This window comes from Triturus cristatus, chromosome 5_2 (assembly GCF_964204655.1).
Source record: "Triturus cristatus chromosome 5_2, aTriCri1.1, whole genome shotgun sequence".
Lineage (NCBI taxonomy): Eukaryota > Metazoa > Chordata > Amphibia > Caudata > Salamandridae > Triturus > Triturus cristatus.
In genome coordinates this window covers 89,105,319-89,131,270 of record NC_140588.1, presented here as the reverse complement: position 1 = coordinate 89,131,270, position 25,952 = coordinate 89,105,319, and the positions used below count along the sequence as shown (strand labels likewise).

General features: G+C 53.2%; 1 protein-coding gene across 1 annotated transcript in view; it reads right to left on the bottom strand.

Annotated features, from left to right (window-relative positions):
• The window catches only part of CDH12 (cadherin 12), a 2,012,840-nt gene that overhangs the window by 1,844,590 nt on the left and 142,298 nt on the right, over window positions 1–25,952 (bottom strand). The gene's annotated exons all lie outside the window — the stretch shown is intronic.

Sequence of the window (25,952 nt, the reverse complement as noted above, 5' to 3'; positions counted from 1 at the left end):
TATGATATAATATCTAGACGGAGAGGCAGGACAATACAAATTAAAATAAAATAATAAAATAAATAAAATTAAAAAAACATTCTTGCTCGTTTTGTCAACATTTAAGATCCTTCAAAAGAAATGTCTGAAAACATTCCCTTCAAATGTCATCTTACATCAGGGTACCCATACTGCGATTATGAAACCTGTATTCCTGATCAACGAAATTCCTTTATTTGCCGTTGCCCAGTGCTTAATTTGAGCCGGTGGTTTCCGGTGCTCGGCATCAGTGCTTAATTGTCAACACCAGTACTTAAACAACGCCACCATGTGGCAGATTATCATAACTAATTTGGAGACGATCACAACAGAAGTTGTTTGTTAATTCAATATATTTTAAGAACTACTAATACCTGCCTCCCAAGTCATTCCTATAGCTTTGGGGGCCTGGAATAGTCTGAACTGTCACACTTGGAGGAGTGCGACAGTTAGTAGTTGTGCTGGTGCTGTCATTGACAGCACTGGCAGGGCGAAGCTGCTGTAGCCTCCTGACAAGGGTCCGTGCTTATTTTTTCACAAATTAAGCAGTGCTGTATGTAGCTCACAGAAACACTTGCTTTTAGCGGGGATGTGCAAACATTACATACATTTATTTTTAACGCAGAGGATGGTACTTATGTTATTTCGGCTGTTGCGTGCTGTTTTTCTAGCTGGGTCGTATTAAGCGCCCTTCAAATATCTATAAACAACATTTCTTTATTTAGAATTCCCAATCCAGCCACGCATTTTCAGAGGTGTAAGTTCTCGGAGCTGTTCCCTTCCATATTTTTACTTCTGTACCGTTTTGGAGTTCATTTTTCGTTTGATGTGCTTTAGTATAACCACACTTCGCACCCTTGGGATTTGTAAATAAGCACTGGATGTTCCTAACACCTCATCCATTCGTAAGGGGCTCGAAGGAACTAAAGGCAATGCCAATAAACTGCTCTCACTGGAGCACCATGCTAATTCCCTCTTTATCTGCACCCTAGATAATGAGGGACAAGTCACTTGCGAACGAGGCTGCTGGGGTATATCTGCGGGTCACTGGACAAGCAAACATAATGTCATTGTACATAAAAGACGTGGTAATTATATGCAGTGCTTAGCAGTAAGTGTTTTTTGCAGTGCGTTCTATAATCAGGGGCAAATGTATGCCAACTGTAAATAGATGTCATTAACTTTTATATTTTTGCAGAGCTCGGTCTCGGATTATACAAGTAACTAGAGGAGGGTGAGCCATTTAAGGTTTGAGGCAAATGCCAGGCTCTGGTTTGGCCTGAGGTCCTCTAGGACTCTCGACCCTAAAACGAGCCGAGTCGAGCATCTATCAAGCTTAATGACACCCTCAGTGCAGCAGAAAAGGATGGCCAGCAGATGGGCTTTTAAAGAGATTTACCAACTATTAATCCATTGGCAGCGGGGGAGGACTGTGGGGGCTGGAGGAGGGACTAGTTTAAAGGTTTAAATACCCATTCGTCCAAATATGGAGGGAGCATCGCTGCATCGGTGTTCTGGAAAGCAAAGGAAAGGTTGTAAAGAATACAAAGATAATGCACTCTATTTAGTGCACTTATTGGGGTTCAACCAAATTTGCAACTGAAAAGGAGCGTAAAGTCATGATAAAAAGATGTTTTACTCTATTTTCTGACAGGATCCAAACATTATAATGTCCAAAACATTTCAAATATCGCTAGGTCGATGAAATTAAATTATTCAGGAGTCTTGTGTATAAGTTGAGAATCCAACGTTATTCTTTTATTATTTCAAAACACTTTTTCCTATCAACCCAGCCAATGCGTTTCGTCCCTTAGGACTTCATCAGGGTTGTGAATTTCATATTTGTCAAATTTCAAAATGGCATGCCATCTGCTCCCAAATCCAATATCTTCATGAAGTATCAGGCTTTGTTGCGGATGGTGTAGAACCCCCTATTCATTCTTTCTCCTTCGAGTGCAGTGGGAAATGCAGATTTATTAGTGTTTCTGGATCTAGCAGCTTGACCTGCTTGATTCTATAAGGAAGGACTGAGGAAGAATGAGATTGTCAGGCTGCCTGGGGTCCACGTAGGGTCCCTCCTAACAGGGCGGCCGCCTTAGTGCCACAGGAAGGCACATGAGTCAGCGTATTAGGGTCTCCGGTCTAGGGACCTGAGGGTCAGTTGGCCGCGTCACTTCCGGCCGTGGTGGGGGAGAACAGGGGTACAAATAGCTGCCCTCGCCCACGGTGCAGCCTCTTGCCTGCTGCCCATCTCGCTGTTTGTTTCGGACGTGTTGCAGGAGCTGCGAATCGGCAGCCACGTGGTGAGTCAGAACCCCCACCCTCTTTCCCGCCTAGCCTCCCATCAGGGGTAGGACCCAGGGCAGGGTGGCTCAGCGCAGCCGTTTTGTGGGAGGGAGAGGGGACACCTAATGGCTGCACGGGTCAGCACCGCCGGTGCCGCCAGCTCCTGGCCCCGCTGGGCACTGTGGTGCCGGGGTTTCCTCGGCTATTATCAGGGTGGTGGTATATTAGGCGCTTCCCCCTCCTTTTCAGACCAGTCCTGGGGGGGGGGGGGGAATCGGATTGGGAAAGTACACAGGCCCAGGCAGTTCACAAGCTTTGCGTCCAGGTGGGGACGGTCCTTAACTTGCGATGCATTTGTCTGGGATCAAAACATGCTGAGATCTAGAAGCAGGCGGGACCAGCAGCTACAGTGGCATAGCGGCTACGGTTTCCGACTCCAGGGGCAGGGTGGGTCATCAGTGGCAGTCACCGGGGATAATCATCTGTGTATTGGGCCGCGGCAGCAGTTTGCCGGTCCCTGTCTCCCGCTTGCAACACCGCAGCCTGATCCTGACTGTGGTGAACAGTGGGGCTTCCTGGTAGGCCTGTGGTGTGGGTATTGTGGGAGGCTGTGCTCCCTCCCACATTTCCGGTGGATGGATTCGGGCAAGCGGGGGGAGAGCGGTGAGTGCACAGCTCCCCCTCCCCCGTGAGGCACTCACCGGGTACAGGCACCTGCCGTCGCAGCTTCCTGCACAAGTACTCCCCTCGCTGGGCGCCGTATGCATGCCTCTCCAGTAGGGAAGTGCATGGTTGCTGTGCCTCGACCCGGACACAGGAATTGCCATTATGCAACGTGTCCAGGGCCGGATGGGCCTTTCATGCCTAAGGTGCCAGATGGTGGTCTGACGCGGGCCAATGGCCTAGCGGCTATGGTGGCTCTGGCGGAACTATGCAGCACTACCCTACCCCCTTTCCTCCCTTGTTTGTGTCAGGGGTATTATGCTCAGGCCGATCGGGTGGCTGTGTCCACCGTGGGATGGTCTGCTGGGTCAGTGGCGGGGACAAGAGGAGCGGCGCATGACGTGCATCGCGAGTGCGGTTCAGTGAAGGCAACTAGCGACCATTGTTAAAGCCATCAGTCCTATCTGCTTAGGCGTGTTACTTGTTATCCGGATGTCAGAAGGAACAGCCACATACAGGTTGGGTGGTTCACTAGTCTCAACAAAGTAACTCAGCGTGTGTGTTAAGTCCCGCCCTTATTTATTTTGCCCACGCCCCCCCTTCTCTCATCCTACTCCTGGCCCGGGGCGGCACATATACAGGATTTAACATTGCACGCTTGTGGCCGCTGAGCTTGCAGAACAGACTCTCCGACTGTGGCCTCAAGCGTGCCTGCTCCGGGTTTGGACATCTCCTCAAGCGGCAAGTGCAGGTTAGAGCCTGACGAGTGCCTAGCAGCCTGGATATAAACATGTGTGAGTAACTGAATTGGTGCTTATGTAAGGCGCACCAATATCGCCAGCCTATTTTGCGCTAGACACCGCCAATTAAGTAAAGACAGAAAATAATGTATAGATGTTACGTGCTGGTTGACCGCCCACCTCGCACCAGAAATCGCACCAGAAATCAGCACCTTCGCATGGGGCAAATTAGTGGGAGCCGGGTCTCATGGATCTCCTTCCGGAGCGGCGTGGCGTACAGTGCAATGGCAGGGGGTGTTGTCTGCATTGATAATTGATGGGTTTTTGGGGTCTGTTGTGTCCCCTGTAGCGTCTCTTTCCAGCGAGATTACTCTGTGGTCCCTAGACACGGCGCGGGCAGTGGGTTGTTCTCCTGGGACCTTGCATCCCTAGTCAGACAGTTGATCGGTTACATCGGCGTAGCACACCAATGCTCCATGAAGGGATGGCATAGGCTGACCTCCCAGGTGCAAGGACGGAGGGGTGTGCTTTATAAGCATTGTTGGAGGGAGGACCACCGGGGAGTCGGGGGGACTACTCCGGGGCACCTTCCTACCGCAAAGTTATAGCCGAGCGCCGCCGAGAAGCCTCCTAGGAGAGGTCCTTCTCCTGTGATCGTACTGGGCCCAGTAACACCACTACACAGGACTCCGTATCAGTTGCTTATCTTGGTTCTTTATCAATGGTAGCACATTCAATATATTTACAGGGGGATCGAGTGATCCAGAAAGAGTCTCAATGTCTTTGTGGGGGTAGGGTAGCGGGACAGTCTTAGTACCTGCCTGGTACGGGGAGGCTCTGCGCCAGACCTTGCGTGCTGGTCTCAAAGCAGCTCGGACGGGGGGAGCCGCGACGGTGTCTGCAGGGCTCGGGTGGTAGTTCCGCTTGGGTCGAGCCGCGACACAGTCAGCAGGGCTCCGGTGGTAGGTCCGCTTCGGTCGAGCCGCGACGAGGTCAGCTGGGCTCTGATGGTAAGTTCAACAAGGTCGGGCCGCGACAGCGTCCGCAGGGCCCCAAAGGTTCGTGAAGGTCTCTTAAGCACGATGGAGCCGCGACGTCGTCAGCAGGGCTCAGGGTGTGGTTTCAGGATGAGTCTTTCTCCGTAGGGTCAGCCGCGATCCGATCAGCAGGGCTCTTGACTCCGGGATACAACTGCCGTCTTGTTGCCGGGTCGCCCCAGATATAGGTCTGGAGCCCTTTGATGTCCGGACCCTTGCGCCCGGGGGGGGCAGAGAGGCCGGGTCGGGAGCGGCCAGACGCCCAGCAGGAGAGGCGCCATGCCCAAGAGAGCTGTGGGGCGATCGCACCTAGGTGTGGAAGGACGGTTGGGGGTCCCATCGATACTGCCCTCCGCCGGGAGTGGGGAGGTGTTCACGTGGTAGCCCCCTGGCCAGGGGTTGGCGCCCTGATGTCGGGCCTCGCTGGGACCGAGGCCGGGTGGAGCGGGGTCACGTAGGTGGTTACGTAGAGTCACGTACAATCCAAAATGGAGGAGCCCTGAGGTGCATGGGACCTCGTGCGGCTTAGCAAGGGGGAACAGGACCACGCCACGAGGCCGGCTCCAACACGCGTCCCCCCCAGCTGAAGGCAGGGAGAGTCACCCATCTCCTTGGGGGTTCTCCTCGCCGAGGCGGAAGAATCTGGACAGGCCGTCGGCATTGGCGTGGTCGTTGCCGGGCCGGTGCTCCACGGTGAAGTCCATCCCTTGCAGCGAGATGGACCATCGCAACAACTTGGGGTTCTCGCCCCGCATTTGCATTAGCCACCGCAAGGGCCGGTGGTCAGTTTGGACTCAAGTGGGTGCCGAAAAGGTAGGGCCGGAGCTTCTTGAAAGCCCATACCACAGCGAAGGCTTCCCGCTCGATGGTGCTCCACCTCTGTTCTCGTGGCAGCAGTCGGCGGCTGATGAAGGCCACAGGTCGGTCGAGGCCCTCGGTGTCCATCTGGGAGAGGACCGCCCCGACCCCGTACTCCGAGGCATCGGTCTGAACCACAAATTCCTTGCTGTAGTCAGGGGCCTGTAGCACAGGGGCAGCGCACATGGCCGCCTTGAGGGCTTCAAAAGCGGTCTGACAGCGGGGCGTCCAGTGCACCGCCTTGGGCTGTTTATTGGAAGTGAGCTCCATGAGGGGCCCCACAATACTGCCATAATCCTTAATAAATCGCCGGTAGTAGCCTGTGAGGCCTAAGAAGGCCCGGACAGCAGTTTGGGTTGCGGGGGGCTCCCACGCCTGGATGGCATCGACCTTTAACTGGAGGGGCGCCACCTGGCCACTCCCCACCTGGTGGCCCAGATAGGTCACAGATCCTTGACCGATCTGGCACTTGCTGGCCTTAATCGTGAGCCCGGCCCTTTGGAGAGCGGCCAGGACTTCTCCGAGGTGTCCTAGGTGCGCTGCCCAGTGGTTGCTGAAGACGGCAATGTTGTCGAGGTAGGCCGCGCTGAAAGCTTCTAGCCCGGCCAGGACCTTGTTCACCAGCCTCTGGAAGGTCGCTGGGGCGTTCTTCATACCGAAGGGCATCACCCGAAAGTGGTAGTGCCCATCGGGGGTGGAAAAAGCGGATCATTCCTGGGCGCCGGGGGTGAGCTTGATCTGCCAGTACCCAGCGGTGAGATCAAAGGTGCTTAGGTAGCGGGCGGCCCCTAAGCGGTTGATCAGCTCGTCTGCCCGTGGTAGGGGGTGGGCATTGGTCTTGGTGACTGCGTTCAGGCCCCGGTAGTCTACACAAAATCTGAGTTCAGGGGGGTTCCGGGGGCGGCGGCCTTCGGCACCAAGACCACAGGGCTGGCCCACGGGCTGTCGGATGGCTCGATGACTCCGAGGGCGAGCATCTTGGAGACCTCGGTCTGTATGCAGGCTCGGACTCGGTTGGGTACTCTGTAGGCGCGGTGTCGTACAGGGGTCTGTCCCCGGTGTCCACGTCGTGGACGCACCAGGGGGTCACCCCGGGCGTGAGAGAAGAGGGCAGCGAAGGGTTGCAGCAGCTTCCGGCAGTCATGGCGCTGTTCTGGGGTCAGGGTGGCGGAGAGGTGGACGCCCTCCAAGGAGCCGTCTTGGCCCGAGGACCCCAGGAGGTATGGTAGGGGCTCGGAGTCGCTTTCGCCCCCATCGTCGGTAGCCAGCAGCAGGCTTAGTTCAGTTCGGGCAAAGTGGGGCTTGAGCCGGTTGGCGTGTAGGACCCGGAGGGGGTTCCTCGGGGACTCCATGTCGACCAGGTAGGTGACGGGGCTCTTCCTCTCAACCACCTTGAAGGGCCCGGTCCACTTGTCCTGCAGGGTGCAGGGGTCCACGGGCGACATGACCCAGACTTGCTGGCCCGGCTCGAACTCGATGGTCGAGGCATTTTCGTCATACCAGCGTTTCATGTCTTCTTGGCTGGCTTCGAGGTTGGCTTCTGCCAGGGCCCGGAACTTCCGAGTCTGGTTCCGCAGGATCAGGAGGTACCGGTAGACGTCGGGGGGGGCATCTTGGACGTTCGCCTCCCAGCCCTCCTTGACCAGGCTGAGGGGCCCTCGGACGGGGTGCCCATACAACAGTTCAAAGGGGCTGAAGCCCAGGGATTTCTGTGGTACCTCTCGATAGGCGAACAGGAGGCAGGGCAGCAGGACGTCTCATCTCCTCCTCAGGGGCTCTGCCAGGCCCTTGATCATCCCCTTCAGGGTTCTGTTGAACCGCTCGACCAGTCCGTTCCCCTGGGGGTGGTAAGGGGTGGTGAATTTGTAGGTGACCCCACATTGTTGCCAGAGGGATCTCATGTACTTTGAAATAAAGTTCGTACCCCTGTCGCTCACCACTTCTCGGGGGAACCCCACCCTGGAGAAGATGCCCATCAGGGCCCGGCCCACCACTGGAGCTGTCACAGTGCGCAGTGGGATGGCCTCGGGGTATCGGGTGGCGTGGTCGACCAGTACCAGGATGAAGCGGTGTCCCAGGGCAGTTCGGGGGTCGAGGGCCCCACGATATCGATCCCTACTCGTTCGAACGGGGTGTGGACAGCTGGAAACGGTTGGAGGGGAGCCTTGACTCGACCCCCAGTCTTTCCGCTAGCCTGGCAGGTCTGGCAGGACCGGCAGTGGTGGTCCACGTCTCTCCGCATTCGGGGCCAATAGAAATGGGTCACTAGGCGTCTGTAAGTTTTGTCTCGCCCGAGGTGTCCGGCGAGGGGCACGTCATGCGCCAGGTTCAGGAGGAACTCTCGGAATCGGAGGGGAACCACCAACACCCGGCCGGATCCCAGTTCGGCGACTTTCTGCTCGCTATACAATAAGTCATTGTCCCAATAGATCCAGTGGGTTCCCGTGGGGTCCCCCGAGGCCTGGGCGGCCGCTTGCTGTCGGGCCCCCTCGAGGGACTGGCAGGCCTTCTGCTCTTGCTGGAATTGTTCGCGGGTGGGGCCCCCGTCGTGGCGCCACTGGGCCTGCTCGGGGATCTCGCTGAGGGAGGCGGCCTCGTCGGGGGAAAGTTCGGATGGCCCGGCCTCATCGTCAGGTTCCTCCGTGCCGGAGGAGGGTGGCAGTTCTTGACCCGTAGGCTCGTCGGGGGCCGCGGCAGCGGCTGGTTGGGCGGTCATGGACCGGGTGGTGGCGCAGGCCCACTCGGGCAGCCCTAGCATCCCCAGATGCTCTCGGCGCTCCACCTGGGCCCAGGGGGAGCTCTCTAGGTCGTTCCCCAGGAGGCAGTCCACTGGGGCGTCGTCGCGAACAGTTACTTTTAGAGTGCCTGACACTCCTCCCCACTCGAAGGGGATCCTGGCCATCCGGCACATGGTTTCGGTGTTGTCCGCGGTCCGGACAGGGCATAGGACATGCGGCAGGATTTGTTCGGGGGTCACCAGGTGGCAGCGGACAGCGCTCACACTGGCCCCAGTGTCCCGGAGGGCTTCAGCCCGTTGTCCATTGATGGTGACCCACTGCTGGTACTTCTGGGTGTTGCTTGGGATGGCAGCTCGGGGCACCATTTCTCGGGAGCCCAGGCATACGAGTGACATGGCAGCTGGTTCCCACTCGGGGGACCCGTCCTCGCGGTTTTCCTCCTCTTCCTTTCCTTCCCCCAGGGCTGCGGCGGCTTTTTGTCGGGGAGGGGGCCCAGCCGTCCCGTTCCGTCGGTTCACGGGGCAGGCCGGGTCGCTCGCATAGTGGCCTGTCTGTTGGCAGCCGAAGCAGGTCACTGTTGGTCGGGGTCCAGGCCTGGCAATGGGGGTCCCCCTTCGGACCAGGGTAGGGGACGTGTGGTTGGCGGCTTGGCCTCGTGGCGGGCTTCTGGGCGGCCCGGCCGGGAATTCTCGACTGCGGTGGGACCCCCCTCCTCCACCCCGCTGGCGAGGAGGTCCCGTGGTACTCCGTTGGTAGTCCCCCACGGGGTTCCGGGGGACCCGGGTGTTGACCCATTGGTTGGCTTCGGCGGCGAGCTTCCGGGGCTCGGTCAGCTTACTGTCCAGGAGGTGTTGCCTTAGTGCCAAAAAGCAGTTGTTGGCGAGGTGCTCCCAGACAATGAGGTCGAACAGTTCGTTGTACGAGGTGACCTTGCTCCCTTTTATCCACCCTTCAAAGGCCCGGCTGAAGAAGTCCACATATTCGACCCATGTGGTACCGGGGAGCTTCTTGCAGTCCCGGAAGCGCTGCCGGTACATCTTGGCTGATAGTCCGTAGCGTGTGAGTAGGGCTTCTTTCATGTGGTCGTATGATGTCATCACCGCGTCGGGGAGTTGCAGCAGGGTATCCCGGCCCTCGCTGAGGAACCTCCCCCATAGGCCGGCACCCCAATCCTTCCGGGGTACCCGATGGGAGGTCATGGCTACCTCGTAGGCTCGGAACCACTGCTGGATGTCGTCGTTTTTGTAGTATTCCTTGACGACATCCTTGGGGATATGAACCTTTGGCTCGGTCAGTGGCAGAGCGTCCCGGGCCCCGGGGGTGCTGGTCTCCCCCGTTTTGGATTTCAGTTCGAGTTCCTTGAGGCCCCTCTCGTGCTCGATGGTTAGCCGTTTCTCTTCTAGTTCTCGATGCCGTTTCTTTTCTTCGATTTCCTCCTGCAGCCGTAGTTGCTCCAAGGCTAGTTTCTTCTCCGCCAGCAGGAGTTCACCGTCCAGCCGGAGTCGTGCGAGGTCCATTTCGTGTGTCCGGACCCTCTCCCCTTCTTGCATTTCTTCGTGGGATAGGCCGGTTTCCGGGATGCTTCGCCCCCCATCTGTCGGGGTTATGGTCGGTGGCAGGTTTCCGTCCCGGGCCGAGGTCCCTTCGGCTCGGGGTGGAGTGGTCTCGGATTCTGCTCAGGCTTTCAGGGCTTTCTGCATTTCTTCCTTGGTGCCCAATCCTGTGGTTGGGATCCCTTTGTCCTTGCAGAATTGTTTCAGTTCTTTGTGGGTGTATTCTTCCAGCCTTTCCGGCTGGAAGGTTGCGGCCACGGTTGCTTCTTGGCCGTTCATGGTTCCCTTCTTTCCGTCTGGTTAGGTAGTGGGTGCGTTACTTGCCTGTACGATTGCGTCTGGCTCGGATCCCGTCGCTGGCCACCAAATGTTGGAGGGAGGACCACCGGGGAGTCGGGGGGACTACTCCGGGGCACCTTCCTACCGCAAAGTTATAGCTGAGCGCCGCCGAGAAGCCTCCTAGGAGAGGTCCTTCTCCTGTGATCGTACTGGGCCCAGTAACACCACTACACAGGACTCCGTATCAGTTGCTTATCTTGGTTCTTTATCAATGGTAGCACATTTAATATATTTACAGGGGGATCGAGTGATCCAGAAAGAGTCTCAATGTCTTTGTGGGGGTAGGGTAGCGGGACAGTCTTAGTACCAGCCTGGTACGGGGAGGCTCTGCGCCAGACCTTGCGTGCTGGTCTCAAAGCAGCTCGGACGGGGGGAGCCGCGACGGTGTCTGCAGGGCTCGGGTGGTAGTTCCGCTTGGGTCGAGCCGCGACACAGTCAGCAGGGCTCCGGTGGTAGGTCCGCTTCGGTCGAGCCGCGACGAGGTCAGCTGGGCTCTGATGGTAAGTTCAACAAGGTCGGGCCGCGACAGCGTCCGCAGGGCCCCAAAGGTTCGTGAAGGTCTCTTAAGCACGATGGAGCCGCGACGTCGTCAGCAGGGCTCAGGGTGTGGTTTCAGGATGAGTCTTTCTCCGTAGGGTCAGCCGCGATCCGATCATCAGGGCTCTTGACTCCGGGATACAACTGCCGTCTTGTTGCCGGGTCGCCCCAGATATAGGTCTGGAGCCCTTTGATGTCCGGACCCTTGCGCCCGGGAGAGCAGAGAGGCCGGGTCGGGAGCGGCCAGACGCCCAGCAGGAGAGGCACCAGGCCCAAGAGAGCTGTGGGGCGATCGCACCTAGGTGTGGAAGGACGGTTGGGGGTCCCATCGATACTGCCCTCCGCCGGGAGTGGGGAGGTGTTCACGTGGTAGCCCCCTGGCCAGGGGTTGGCGCCCCGATGTCGGGCCTCGCTGGGACCGAGGCCGGGTGAAGCGGGGTCACGTAGGTGGTTACGTAGAGTCACGTACAATCCAAAATGGAGGAGCCCCGAGGTGCATGGGACCTCGTGCGGCTTAGCAAGGGGGAACAGGACCACGCCACGAGGCCGGCTCCAACAAGCATATAATGTACAGGGCCATGCCCTTACGGTTAGAGCGGTCGACCTCGGAGCTGGGGAACCGGGTTTGAGTCTCTGCAACGACGCTCAACATATTGTGAATCTGGGCAAATCAATTAATTTCACAGTGCCTTATAAATTAATGTGTTCTCTTGTAACGGAACTGGTGCTCATGTAAGCGCTCTGATACCCGGCGTCTCAGTTTAGTTGCGCTATATATAACTCTACTAAGAAAATAAAATAAATTGGGGCCGAATCACAGAACTAACTTAAGACAAAATCCTAAACTTACTACTTTTGGTATTCACAGAAGTTAGGATTTTGTCTTAAGTTTGTCTTAAGACAAACTTAGGACAGACTTAAGACAGACTTAAGACAAAATCCTAACTTAAGTCTGTCTTAAGTCTGTCTTAAGTTTGTCTTAGGTCTGTCTTAAGTCTGTCTTAAGTTTGTCTTAAGACAAAATCCTAACTTCTGTGAATACCAAAAGTAGAAAGTTTAGGATTTTGTCTTAAGTTAGTTCTGTGAATCGGGCCCATTATTCTTAGTTCAGCCCTGAAGGCATGCAATGATCCAGTGTCCGGATCTTACGCGGTGATTGACCACATCACACCAACACAGGTATCCCATTGTAGACTGTGTCATGCGGCTGAGGGTGCTTTTTTCCCCCTTGGGTATCAAACCCTTGTGCTCCTTTGTGCGTGGGGAAGCCCTCCGATGAACACTGTATCGTCTCCTCATACCAGGGCCTCGTGGTGATGTCAAGTTGCCCAAATTGGTCCAGTTTTCTCAGCGATATGGAGGTAACTCTGATTGGAAGTTTGGGAAGGGGTAGTTTTCCTCAAAGAATCACTAGCTGAGGGTCCGTGACTGAAGCGATAATTTCTCGCTTGTTTATGCACAGGTGGGATAGGTTCTCTACTGGCAAGTAAACAAGGGCACTTCACAGTCTGTGGTCATAGGCCCCCTCTTTTAGGCAGATTTACGGTGCAGATTTCCAGTTATGCTGGGATAGTATTTTGTGTGTTTCCAGGCAGAGGGCACTGCACGTTTAGCACCATGATCCCAATCTCGAGGAGGTATAGGTGTCCCACGGGCCGGACTTGTGTCATGGAATGGGCGCTGAGGTTTTAGTCCCGGCTCCAGCTAAGTATCATCCCTTCGCCTGAATCAAGATGGGCCCAGTCCATGCCAGACATTAAAACTAAATTCCTCCCTGACGGGCTCAGGCTAATGTGTTTATGGCTGTTGTCGGTGTGGGTGAGCATATTGGCGCTGGACTGCATGGGGGCGAAGGCCTCACCCCTCCATCGCTATCAGGTGCTTGTAGTTATTTTCGCAGTCCTTGTCTCGCAGGAGCACGCGGTGAGCGTTGCCAGGGACCCGACGTCCACTCTGGCAGGGGGACGAGGCCCAGAAGGTTAGTCGCAGGTTCTCTGCACAAACTTGCCCAGTAGAACCTGGAATGCTCTGGCGCACTGCGAGTCGTTACCCTTGACTGAGTGTTTCTCGTCGTGCTCTGTCCTGCGCCGGAGTGCGTCCAGATTATTTAATTTACTTGCAGTCTTTATATAGCGCAGACTTGGCCCGAAGGCATCAGAGGGCCTTACAACAAGAGCAGGGCAACAAGTCTACTGCGTGTTAGTTACAATGATTTAACACAGCTGCCAAGGCAGAACGCTATGTGTGACATGCTCCAAATTTCAATGTCATAATGTGACGTTTCAACGACTAGGGGTGACACTTCACCATTACAACAGAGGCACGCATGGTTGGTTAGAAGCCCGGGCCTCTTCAGTTTGTGCGCTAAAATGGTTCCGCCCATGATTATGCATGAGGTGCCGCTGTGCGCATTTACGCATGAGGTGACACTGTGCATTTACGCATGAGGTGGCGCTGTGTGCAGTTACGCATGAGGTGGCGTTGTGTGTGGTTACACATGAGGTGACACTGTGTGCGGTTACACATGAGGTGACGCTGTGTGCGGTTACACAGTAGGTGACGCACGTGGTGCAGTTACACAGGAGGTGACACGCGAGGTGCAGTTACACAGGAGGTGACGCTATGGCAAGTTACACATGAGATGACGATGTCTGCAGTTACACATGAGATGACGATGTCTGCAGTTACACAGGAGGACGCTGGGTGCAGCTACCATGAGGAGACACTGCAGTAACACTTGTGGTGACACTGTGTGCAGCCACACATGAGGTGACACTACAGTTACATATGAGCTGACACTGTGTAGTTACACATGAGTTGACACGGTGCAGTTACACATGAGCTGACACGGTGCAGTTACACACGAGGTGCGAGTACTCAGGAAGTGACACCTGTTTGCAAGCACACAGGAGGAAACGGTGTGCAAGTGAACATGTTGTGACACGGTGTGGAAAGTAAGGATGGAATGGGAGGTGGCACCCAGTGGCCGGGAGTATTACAAGCATTTCAACAACCTTGGCAGGCTTGAAGGGTATATGCAGCCGCGCTAACGGGAAGAGCCTGACTCTATGTTTAAAAGTATAGTTGGCAAACCTGGAGAGTACTGCTAAAACAGCTTGGGCCTCTCATGTTAGATGATGCAGGTGTCTGTTGACACACACACGATACCAGCAGGGGCAATCACCACACTATTCAGGTAATAGGACCAGCAGTCCGGGGCAGCTAAGTTCAGGGTAAATAGGAGGCGTTCTAACTCTGTATTGGACTTGCCATGTTGCTGTGCTTCAAAGACAGAGATGAATGTCTCCTGAGAAGTTTGGCTGCATTATAGTTTCAACATTGGGACTGGGGCCTACAATCTCCTGGCATTCTGCAGTTATAGAAAGAAAAGAATTGTAAGGAAAAGCAGTGTATGGACTGGGCACACTTAGCAGTAAAGCCAGCAATTATGAAGAATTGGGGGGGTGTCAGATATTATTGGCAGAAATATCAGGGAGCTGCGGCTCTGTTCCAATAGTGTGAGGTACATTGATGACTGCCAGGCTTTTAGCCACAGATCAGCAGGGCAGGTTAACGGGCTTCATCGTGTCTCTGTGGGTTGATGTGTGGTCGGGTCATTTGACCGACTAGAGCCATGATCGCTTGGTATATGGGCAAGTAGGAATGACAGGCAAGATGCTAGCGAAGGCGGGTAGCGATACTTATGGGGTATGTGTTGTATTGTCTCACTGGCAGGCCGCCATGCAAGGGGACTGTGTACCTAGGTCAGGACACCAGGCAGAGGTGCCCAGTGGTAGCATGAGGGGGATTGCACAGAACAGGACACGGCACAGGTGAGATGCCGGCGAATTGTGGCTGCACTACTGCACATGGCAAAGTAAACCTGGACTGATTCACATGCGGGGTGTGGTGGTGGTGGTCGCCCCTACCTCATTTCACAGGATCATTCCCTGTTGGGCCTATCTAACGATCATCTCATTGGGCTTTACTTTTTCAGCCGCTCTTGCTTCTGCCATACTGTGAGTAGGTTACCCAGGGACTCTATAAAGTGCTATTTTGGCCCCCTAATGCTATAGTACAGCATCTAGTTTACCGGTGTTATTTGGACCAGCTTTTGCACCAGCAGTGGCTCTCATGGGTAGCAGTATAGCCTCTTAATATTTTCGCCCGGGATTGGGACTGGCAACGTCATCTACTTTTCAGCCAGAATCAGAATAGTCGAAGACATACCTGTGATTGTACAAGACGCACTCAGCATTTAAGCTGGCTAGTTTCAGCATAATCCTGGTATGCCATCAGTAAAAAACGTAGGGTCATGGGCGACACACGAATAGGCACCTTCTGTCAGCTGGGTCGTGAGTGAGTGAATTCCCAAGAGGGTGCGGTTTGCCTTGACAGTGCTGATATGAAGGGGATGGAGCACTAATACGGCAAACTACCAGCACACATGTTGCAGTCATAGAAGAGGGTGCAGGTCATTACTCATAGGTTATTCCATGTCCCCTGATCAATTTGATGGCATGGTACCTGTTGCTTCAGTTAAGCGAATTTTCCTTGGGAGAGGTCAGCTAACATTAAGACTGCAATTCTGGTGGTCAGCCGGCTGGCAGGCCTTTTAGATGTGGATTTATAGGTCGGGCATGTCCAAAGTAGGGGTTAAGGTTCAAGGGTGCAAGTTCACAGGCATGTGGAGTGGCATCACTGAAAGGGGCTCGTGTTCGACCTCTTAGCCGCAGGTTCAGATCCTGGTAGGTCCACTTAGCATTTCATCCTCCTGAGGTCGATAAAACAAGTACCATTGAGTTTAGTAACAAATCAAGTGTAAATTCTCCCGCCCTATAGCCTTGGCTGGCAGCCATGCAGGTGGTGGAAGTTGTCGCCCAACAAGTGTGCCACAGTCCAAAGATTAAGGAAACGCTGGGTTAAAACACTATTGGGCTACAAAGTATCTATGGACATTTGGCATTCCCAGTAGTCTATAAAGGGTGTGAATTTGTGCATATGGAACCCCTCCTGTTCACACTGTCTTGTCTGCTCCCTGGTATACTAACAGAAGTTTAGGAGGGCAAAGTGTCACCTAGGGTGGTGACTGGCGTAATTCGATGGACATGCTCCAACAAACACTATACACAGATAACTGGGTGAGAGGAAGTAAGACGGGCTTGTTTACGCTTACTTCTACCTGCACTAGCACAACTTATCAGGAGTTGCTTGTCAAAGGTTTTGTTCTTCAGCCTGGCATTGTTACATCTAGACAACTCCAAACTAATTGATTTAAGTTATCCTGGGTGCATATACACTCGCTGGGGTAGGGACACTAGTGTGGCAACACAGCACCGGGGCAGTTGCCATTATACTCAATGGGGGGGGGCAGGTTGAACCTACTATGTCTCACCTTTTCTGGGCAGCACCAACGGGCTAGGCAAGGAGAATGCCCCGGATACGGGGCCCCTCCTTTGGGTTTCAGACTCTGCAGGACATGCTTGCAGGGGGGGGATTGGACTCCCTAGGCGTTAAAGGGTACAGCCGGCCGTAGGCCACCCTGGACAGGGGTAGTGTTACTGTGCTGGCACTGGAACAACTTCTGTAGAAGCAGCGCAAAGGGTGTGGGGGGTGTGTCGGCCCTCTCATCACTGTGGTCTGACACTTGGGAGGCAATGATTTGACTTTCCAAGGTAGGAGGGTCCTGCTGCCAGAATTGAATTCTTCCTGGTGTAAGTTATGCAACCATAGGTGGGCATGTGAGTTTGATGTCAAAGATACCCCGATGTAGTTTGGGAGGGGCCTGGCCAAGGTTTGCCGGGGAAACCTCATGCAGGAAGAATTAAGAGTGCCAGGTGTAAAGACCTTGAACAGAGGAGTCTTGGTTTTATCAGGCTAAGTCCTCAGGGAGTTTAGAAAGGATGGGGGCACCTGTCTAGAAGGGGCATGCTGGCCTCCGGTCAAGTATGGGCTTGGACTTGTTTTGGCTGGCCTTGGGAGAAGCCCGGGAATCAGCAGGATGTAGGTAAAGATGCCTACCTTGGTGGGGGGCCCTGGTTGTGACGGTGGCCACCCCCAGAGCTGTGGAGGAGTTATAGGGCGATCCAGAGTCTGCAAGGTACAGAAGGGTACTATATGCAGCAGCACAACAAGGGTGAAAAGCCAAGTATACCCAGGTATGTCAACCGGGGGCTGCCTGGAACGTTCCGCCCCCCCAATTGGGGGCATGAGTACGTGCGTGGACTGGCGGTCCACTGATGGGAGGGGTGGCCCCTCCCAAAATTGGTAACCACCGATTGGCGACGGCCACCATGTAATTTGGCTTATCAGGCGGGCAGGCGGCGTAGGGGCTGGTCAGCCCTTGGATCGCCCATAAGATAACCTACCATGTTGGCATATTTGTTATGCAAATAAACCTGCAGCAATTTTCTACACTAACAAGGTGTTGTGTGGTTTATTTATGTATTTTGCTGCACAAAAACTGAGAAGGTGTCTTGTGGTTTATTTATGTATGTTGCTGTATGAGAACTGAGAAGTGTTGCCGATATTGGCACTATGTCATAGCTTAACATGGACCCTGTGGGCTGGGGTGGGGCAGCCCAGACATCACTAAGCAGATGTGATAGTGTGCAGGCTTAGCGCAGCAGAGTTGTTCCTGAAGTATGCTGCTTTTTGCCCAGGATCAAACAGAGAGATGAACCGAGCAGGCACCTACTTGCTTGCAGCCTTTTGCCTGCATTTGTATTAATGCATGTATGTATTTATATATATTTTGATATGCAATCCTTACCAAAAGGCAGCAGAAAACTGTACACTATTGCCTGAATATTCTCCACCCTTGCCATGCAGGATTCCTAGAGGAAACTGCTTTGTGCTATTTGGTTCAGTGTACGTACATTCAACCGGGTGGGAATTACTTGCTGCAGTGCTGCCGAGGGTCTATGTGCATGAGCCAGGGCTGGGACCTGCAATCTCTAAATTATTTAAGTGATACAGGGTTGTTAGGAAGCAGTGGTTAATTTGTAAAAAAAAAAAAAAAAAGTGCTGGGGCTCTCGCCAGGAGACTGCTTGCAGCAACCCATTTCTCCAGTTAGCGTTGCCTAAAACAGAACCAACTACTAACCAGGATATTGGGGCGACGGTGTGGCATAGTGGCCAGACTTGCCGACTTTGGAGCTGGGGATCCAGTTTTGAGCCTTGGCTCAGCTCAACATCCTGTCATTCTGGCCAAATCACGTAATCTCCCAGCGCCTACCATAAATGAATGTGTCCTTAACTGGTGCTCATGAAAAGCGCTGGTTTTGATGATTAAAAACCGGTGCTGAGCTCTGGAAACCACTGGCTCAAATTAAGCACTGTTCAGACGAGAGTCTGATCAGGGAGGGATAACCTCACACAAGGCACAACTTACCTGATTTCTGTGATTTACAGTTTCTGTCATTCTCCGAGTTGGCATGATTCTTTTTGTGGGCTCAGCTCATGCTTTGGCCCCCTAGAGACACGCTCGACCCACGTCTCGGCTCTTACCATAAATTCTCTGGATAGCCCACGTTCAAGTAAGAACATCGGGCTAAACCAAATCTGCATTTGTGAATGGGGGTATTCTGATCTGTTTTATGCCACCGGATTACGCCCCTTCTTAACCCCGCCTTTATACGAAAAGCCTTCCTTCTTTCCCTTGGCGCTTCTACTCGCAGTGACACAAATACATAAATACACCTTATATTAAAAGGGAACATCGACCTTGAAGACAAAGAAAAGAAAAACAGCAGCCACCACCAGGACCCAGGCACTGTCAACATGATTTCTTACTCCATTTTACAGAGGCAGTGGGGCGCTTTATCACTCGTGAGTTCATGTCTTTCAGCCAAGGCAGCCCACTTGAACTGCTAAGTTGTTTAGTTAAAGTATACACGTGTTATCCACACTGTCAATGTGATTTAATAGGGCAGAGACAGTCTGCAGGTAAAATACAACCGAAACAATCAGGGCAACTCGAAACATTAAGCATGGGCCATAAATTTATTTTCCTTCCCTGTAATCTTTGTGGTTGTCTCTTCATGTGTAGTTTATTGCCGGACATCAGGGCTGTGACTCTGAAGTCTTGTAGTCAGGGGAATCAGGTTATGAGGACAGTACATGTTTAGATCAATTCTTCTGAGGAAAGCTAAACCGAGATGGTTCAACATTATGAACAGAAACAGCTGGAACACAGCCCTCTGCGTCAGAGATGCTTAAAATGAAAGGCGCAGAAGAAACTATCTAATCATCAGAGGGGAAAGTGTGGCTGTTGCAGCTGTCTTACAGACGACACTTGCGTCATGTGATTACGTTAATACCGCCTTTTTGTGAGTTAGCCAAACCCCTATCCCGAGTCCCTGCTGGTAGACGTCAGAATCGATGACGTGAACTGAGCTCGTTTTTTCCCCCACCCTGGGATGGAGAGAGTAGTGAGGATTGAATGATAGGTCGTTCCTCGGCTAGAAAAATCAAGCGTGTATAATTTTGCACAGTGGCGGGTGATTTTTTTGGGTGGCCCTGAAGGCTGCAAATGTTTCATTTCAAGGAGATTTTGTAAAGCAAGACCGTGTTTAATGTCCGACAACACAGTGATAAATGCAATTTTGACAGTGTCATAACTGTCGCAGCCCTGGTGAGTTTATATAAATCATAAGGCTATGCAGCATGGACAGCATTAATGACGACAGAGCACACTCGGTTGCTGGTATGAGCCGAAAGGTCACGAGCGACCCCGGCCCCTTTATTTATGCTCTCTGGCCACGCCTGGCCAGAGAGTGATACATTGTGTGCAGGTCCTTCAGGGCCCAGGGATATGTCCTGAACAACTAGACCGTTACATCCCATTCCAAATCAGTTCTTTTCTTTTACATCTAAATTGCGTCCCCACACAAACTCAGCCAGCCGGCGGTTTGGTCTAGGGTTCGGTCTTAGGTTGTATCGATGGTTGTCGTTGCCTGGCCCTCTGGTATGTCCGGCAGCTTCTTCTTCTCTGTTCATTGCTGGATGGTTGCACTTTGTCTCCGATGCCGATGGAGATTGATTATGAGGAGACTCCTCAGAGCAGTCAGGTTCCATGTTTCTGAATGTAGTGCTCAAGTCTGTTAACTGCTCGGGGCTTGGCTGTTCGTTACTTGGCCCAGGTACTTCCTTGAACCATGAGATGTTTCTAGTTATTACTTCTCCATCTCGCTCTACTGTTATGGCTGTTCCTTGGACCTCACGCACAGTCCACAGTCCTGTTTCATATGGGGTGCGGAACTTTCCTCCACTCCTACGGTTCCTGATTAGTACTGTACACCCCGGCATCGGTGTTCGTGTCTTTGCCCGCCTCCGGTGACTTACTTTGTCATTGGTCATTGTTCTTCGATGTTGGGTATTTGATGGGTTGTATGGCTCAAGTTCCCAGTTGTCAGCCACTGGGAAATTATCACGTCGGGGTCCTGCTAGCATCAGCACCCACGGGGATCTCCGGGTTGTGCAGTGGGGTGTACTGAGATACTCCCGTAGGAATTTCTGTAGCTCTGCTTCATGGTCCATATTTTCAGCCACTGCTACGCATAAGATCTTATTTATGGTCCGCATAAAGCGCTCGGCTTCTCCATTGGCTTGTGGCCACGGTGGTGTGATGCGGTGATGTTTTATCCCCAGCCGAGATAAAAATTCTTTGAACTCGCTTCCTTGAAACGAAGGTCCATTGTCGGTCTTGATGACGTGTGGTAGACCAAATAATGGAAATGTCTTTGTGAGTACCAGCTCTAGATGATTGAAAGCTGTGGATGGTAGGATTTCAACGCAGGGGTACTTTGTGTAGCTGTCAACCAGTACTGCCGTGACCCTCCTGTCGGGGAAACTTCCGAAATCCAGACTCACCCATGACCATGGTGCTGGAGCTGGGTCTTCGGTTATCACCGGTACCGGCGCTTCTGCGCATCCTGTGAGCTGACATGCTCAGCAGTTCCTGACCACGTTGTCCAGGGTTTCCTCGATCCCCGGGAACCATCGTTTTTCTCTCATCCGGGATTTCATCCTCCCTGTACCCTGATGGCCTTCATGCGCCAGTATGGTCGTGCATTCTTGCAGGCCTCGAGGGATGACGATACGCGATCCTCTGAGCAAGATGCCGCATTCTGAGGTACTCAATTCATCCCGGATCTTCCACATCTTCCTTAGCCAGGATTTCTCTGTCTCGTTCCATCCTTGGACGTCTTGCAGGAAATCATCCCAGGAACCCTTTTGTATTGCGTCCGTCACTCTCTTAATGACCATGTCTGTTTCCATGTGTGACCTTATTTCCTCCATTGAGATCACTTGGGGGCATGCCCATTGGGAAATCATGTTGATGAACTCTTCTGTCTTCCGCTCTTGAGCAGAGTTTGTTTCTGCCGGCTGTGCTGGGTGGCGTGACAGGAAGTCTGCCGGGTTTTTCGCTCCGGGTCGGTATGCCAGTTCCATTTGATAATGCTTGAGTTGTATCGCCCACCGCTCAATCCTGGGTGGGGGATGGGGCGCTGTCCCTCTGAAAAGTGGTAGTAGTGGTTGATGATCTGTTACCACTCTGAACGGGTGTCCACTGACGTATAAGTGAAAATGGTTGCAGGCCCATTATATAGCAAGTGCTATTTGGGAGTAACGGGCCTCCGTCGCCGTTAGCGCTTTGCTGGCAAACGCCAATGGCACCGAGGTCCCCGGCTCTGTCTCTTGGGTTAGTACAGCGCCTAGCCCTACTGGGCTGGCATCCACTAGCAACTCCGTCTGTCGGTTGGTGTCAAAATACGCCATGGTTGTGCTGGCTAGCAGTGCCGATTTTATTTTCTGGAAGGCTTCTTCTCCACACTGAGTCTTTCTTCATCAAATTGCGTAGTGGTTCCGCAATTGTGGCAAGGTTCGGGATGAACCTCCCATAATATGTCGCCATCCCCATGAAGCTTCTGACTTCTGAAGCGGTAGTGGGTGCTGGGGCTAGCTGGATTGCTTGCGACTTCTTGGGGTCTACTTTGACGCCGTCTGGACTGAAAACATACCTAAAGAATTCAATTGATCGTTGAAAGAATTGACATTTCTTTTTGTGGAGTGTCACCCCATGCTCAGCTAGCCATCTTAGAGTTGCTTTGAGTCGACGGTGGTGATCTTCCAGGGTTGCGGAGTGAATTAAAATATCATCACTGACATTGATGACACCTTGCAATCCCGACAGTACTTCTTTCACTGCATTTTGAAATATTTCCGTGGCTGACGATATTCCAAAGTTCAGCCTTTTGTATCTTCGCAAGCCCAGGTGTGTCGAGAATGTCGTGATGTACCTGCTGTCTTTGTTTAACTTCAGCTGGTGGTAGCCAGCGTTTAAGTCCAACTTGGAAAACCATTGTGACCCATTAAGATCTGCTAATATATCATCAACGGTTGGCGTCAAATACCGTTCTCTTTTGATCGCTTGATTGGGCATCCTCATGGCGATGCATATCCTGATCTTCCCTGGTTGGCGAGGCTTCTCGGCGATTACTATAAGGGAGACCCACGGGGTCGGGCCTGTCACCTTTTCTATGACGCCTTGTTGCTCCAGCATCGTCAGCTCCTGTTCAACTAATGGCCTCAGATGGAAAGGAATTTGTCGATGCCGTAGAGCGACGGGTTCCACTGCCGTGTCAATGGGTAGCTTTATGGGTGGCCGTTTCCTGTTTCCTAATCCTTTTAACAGCTGTGGCAATAGCTCTAGGATTTCTTCTGTTTGAATGGTTTTCACTGCATTGGCGAACGTGACCAGACTTAGGTCTTCGGCCGTGTGACTTCCAAGTAATATGTCTGCTTCCCTATCTACAATGTGGAACGTTGTAGTGACTTCCTGGTCATCAGCTTGGACGGGTACAGACATTTTGCCTCTCAGCGGGAGTGGGATCTGGCTGCCATATGTGAGAATCTTCACTTTGGACGGTGTTAGCTCTGGCCTTGGTGTTAGTGTTTGATAGTGCTGGAATCCCATAACATTCACCGACGCCCCTGTGTCGATGAGGGCTGTGACAGATGTTCCGGATATCTTGACGGCGCATGTGGGCTGCGGGCGTCGACGTCGTTTGAGGTCATTTACAAAAGACACAAAATGGCATTCTTCCTCATCCTCCGATGACGAGTCTTCCAAGTATTGTCGATGCTGCGACTCAGTACTTGTTGATTTTACACATACCGGTCCATCCAGCGATAACTGCTTCACCTGTTTGTATGGTGGTTTATACCCTGAGATTCCTCTGGGTCTCGCGCCTCCCCGGCACACACTCGTGAAGTGGTTGGGAATGCCACATCTTGTGCACGTCTTCCCTCTCGCCGGGCAACTGTCTTGTGGGTGTTCTTCTTTCCCGCAGTACTCACATTGCAACTGTCGGGGGTTTCTATTGGGCCACCTCCCTCGTGTTCCCCGAACTGGTGCACGCACTGCGTCTACTCGTTCGGTCTTGACGGTTACAGCGTGTTCAGATGTGGTGTTGAGGGCCGCTTCCATCGCGGATGCTCGGACATCTGAAAGCTCATGTGATCGGGCTAGGATTAGTATATCTTCCAGCAGTATGCGAGGTTGTCGAAGGATGAGAGTCCGCAAGGTCTTATTCCGGCATCCTTGGATTAGCTGCGCGTGCGTTTCTTTTACTGGGTCATCTTCTGTGCACATGCTGGCCAATTCTCGGAGACGGGCGTGGAACGAATCCATTGATTCTCCCTCTCTCTGTCGAGCCTGCTGTAATTTGAACCGCTCGTAATCTGGGTTGAGCTGGGGGTCAAAATGAGCGTTTAATGCTCTGACCACTGCGTCATAATCCGTTGGTAGCCTTGTGTTCGGCAGATGCGCAAATAATTTGTATATTTCATCGCCTGCAAAATGCAGCAGGAGGGATCTCTTCACTGCTCCGTCAGTTTCTCTGGTGGCTATAAAATAGTTGTCGAGACGACTTATCCATACTTTCCATCTGGGTGACGCTGTTGCAGGGTCAATTATCTCACTGAACGGGGGTAAGGCACTGACTTGTGAATGTATGTATGCCGGAGGGGCTACTGGTGCCACTTGCTGTTGAGCTGTTGCTTCTGCCTGGTCAACCATAGTCAGGATGTATTCCCTTGTATTTTGGTTCAGTTGTGGCTCTGAGGGATATTGTCAGTGTGAGATGCTGCCTTTAGCCTTCTTGTAGCAATTTGCTGGCCTTCTACTATTGTATTAGTTGGCTGTGTGCTTGTTTATTGTCTGCATTGCCCAGTACTTGTTTGTTTGGTTGCACTGATCAGTGCTTGTTTATTGTGGGGCCGGATTATGTTCTTTCTGCTGATGGTACTTGCATCGCTTGGCGGGAGCTCTTCGTGCCGCTTGCAGAGCGTTCTGTTTGTTCAGCGCGTCTGCTTACTTTACACCGGCTTTCCAGCTCTGGGCAGTGTTAGTGCGCATGCGCGCCTCCCGCGATGTGATGCTCTCCCTCTGCCTTGTCTGGAAGTTCTAGACGCGTCTTGCGTGCTTTGCCCCCCCAGGCGCTGGGCTCTTCGTTTGCCCTCTAGTGGTAGTGCTGGCTGTCTTGGGGGCTCATTACCTTCGCGTGCTTTTCGAAGGTGTTCCTCGTGGCGGCAGGCGTATTTGCCCTTCAGGCTGCCGCGGACTTGAGTTTTTCCGGCCAGGCGGTGTTGCCGCTCGACGATGTCGCCATCAACGGGTCGTGGGCACAATGTTATCCCACCCTCGTCGCTAGTGTCGCAGCCCTGGTGAGTTCATATAAATCATAAGGCTCTGCAGCATGGACAGCATTAATGACGGCAGCGCACACTCGGTTGCTGGTATGAGCCGGAAGGTCACGAGCGACCCCGGCCCCTTTATTTATGCTCTCTGGCCACGCCTGGCCAGAGAGTGATACATTGTGTGCAGGTTCTTCCGGGCCCAGGGATATTCTCTGAACAACTAGACCGTTACAATAACCATGGTTGCACGGTGATTGAAAAAAGGCTTTGTTTTTAATAAGCCAATTGACAGAGGGTCAGGGCCGTAACACAGGCCCCTTCAGCCCGTTCAGCGTGAGGGGAGTCTCCTTCAGGGGGCCTGCTTTCAGTTTAAGGTCTATTCATATGGGATTCTAAGGGGGGCCTCACGACATTCTGCAGGGAGACTCCAGCGTTTTACGTTACGCCACTGAAGAGGGCAATCACGTGGTGATTAAAGCGGTATATGTGAGGCAAGGCTTTCAGAATAGAAATGGGGCGGTCCCTTTTTCTTATAGCAAACAGAAATAATTTCACCTGAATTGCCTATTGGGTATTGGCAACAGACATTCCAGTAACCCATGTACAGACATGAATTTTGGACGAAAGTCACATTTCCATGTTAACTCTGCAGGATGAAGCTGGGAAAGTTAGTGTGGACAGACCTACTACAACATTAGGAAAATTTTCAGAGGCAGGAGTTTCTTCTGAAGCATAGGGGCTGGAAGTGTAGTGTTGCGCTCTAGTGTTTCCGTCATCACGTGACGGAACACGCTAGAAGCGCGAGCGGTCATGTTACGGCATTGTTGCCCGGCGCATGGACAGAGTAGGAGCTTTCCGGCGCTCTCGTTAATTAAATAAATAATTTCTTAAAAGCACAACGTGTCTCCCTCAGTTTGTACCCTGACGCCTCTCTACAAATTGGCGATGAGGCTGGGAGGGGGAAAAACGTCCACTGCCGGACCACGACGCGGCAGCCGAATACAAGCGGCATGCGGCACGCAGCACCAGCGAGAGCGTGGCAGCGGAGCCACGGGAGCCGGCGGACGACGCAGGGAACAACACTGCTAAGGGGCTGAGGCACACCGTGCCAGCAACATGCTGTGCTACAGACCGGCCGCACTCCGATGCAAGAGAGAGCGGTGGCGCAGTGAGTAGCGGTGCCCCTCCCCCACACAGTGAGCGCATCGCAAGCAGGAAGGGTACTGACACGAGGGCCAGCCTGCCACGGGGAGCACAGAGCCAGGAAGCACCATCCTGAATCCTACGTACTAGCCACCAAGCATGGCAGGCCACATCAGGGGTTCGGGTGCCCAGCAGCAGCCACGCTAAGCTCCCACGGACCGGCAGAGGAATGGCACGTTGAGCGGACGGTGAGCAGCCAACCCTGGTGCACCAGGCTCAAGACAACGTGGATGAACACCTCGGAGCCCCGGTAGACGCAGCAGGCCCGCAAAACCA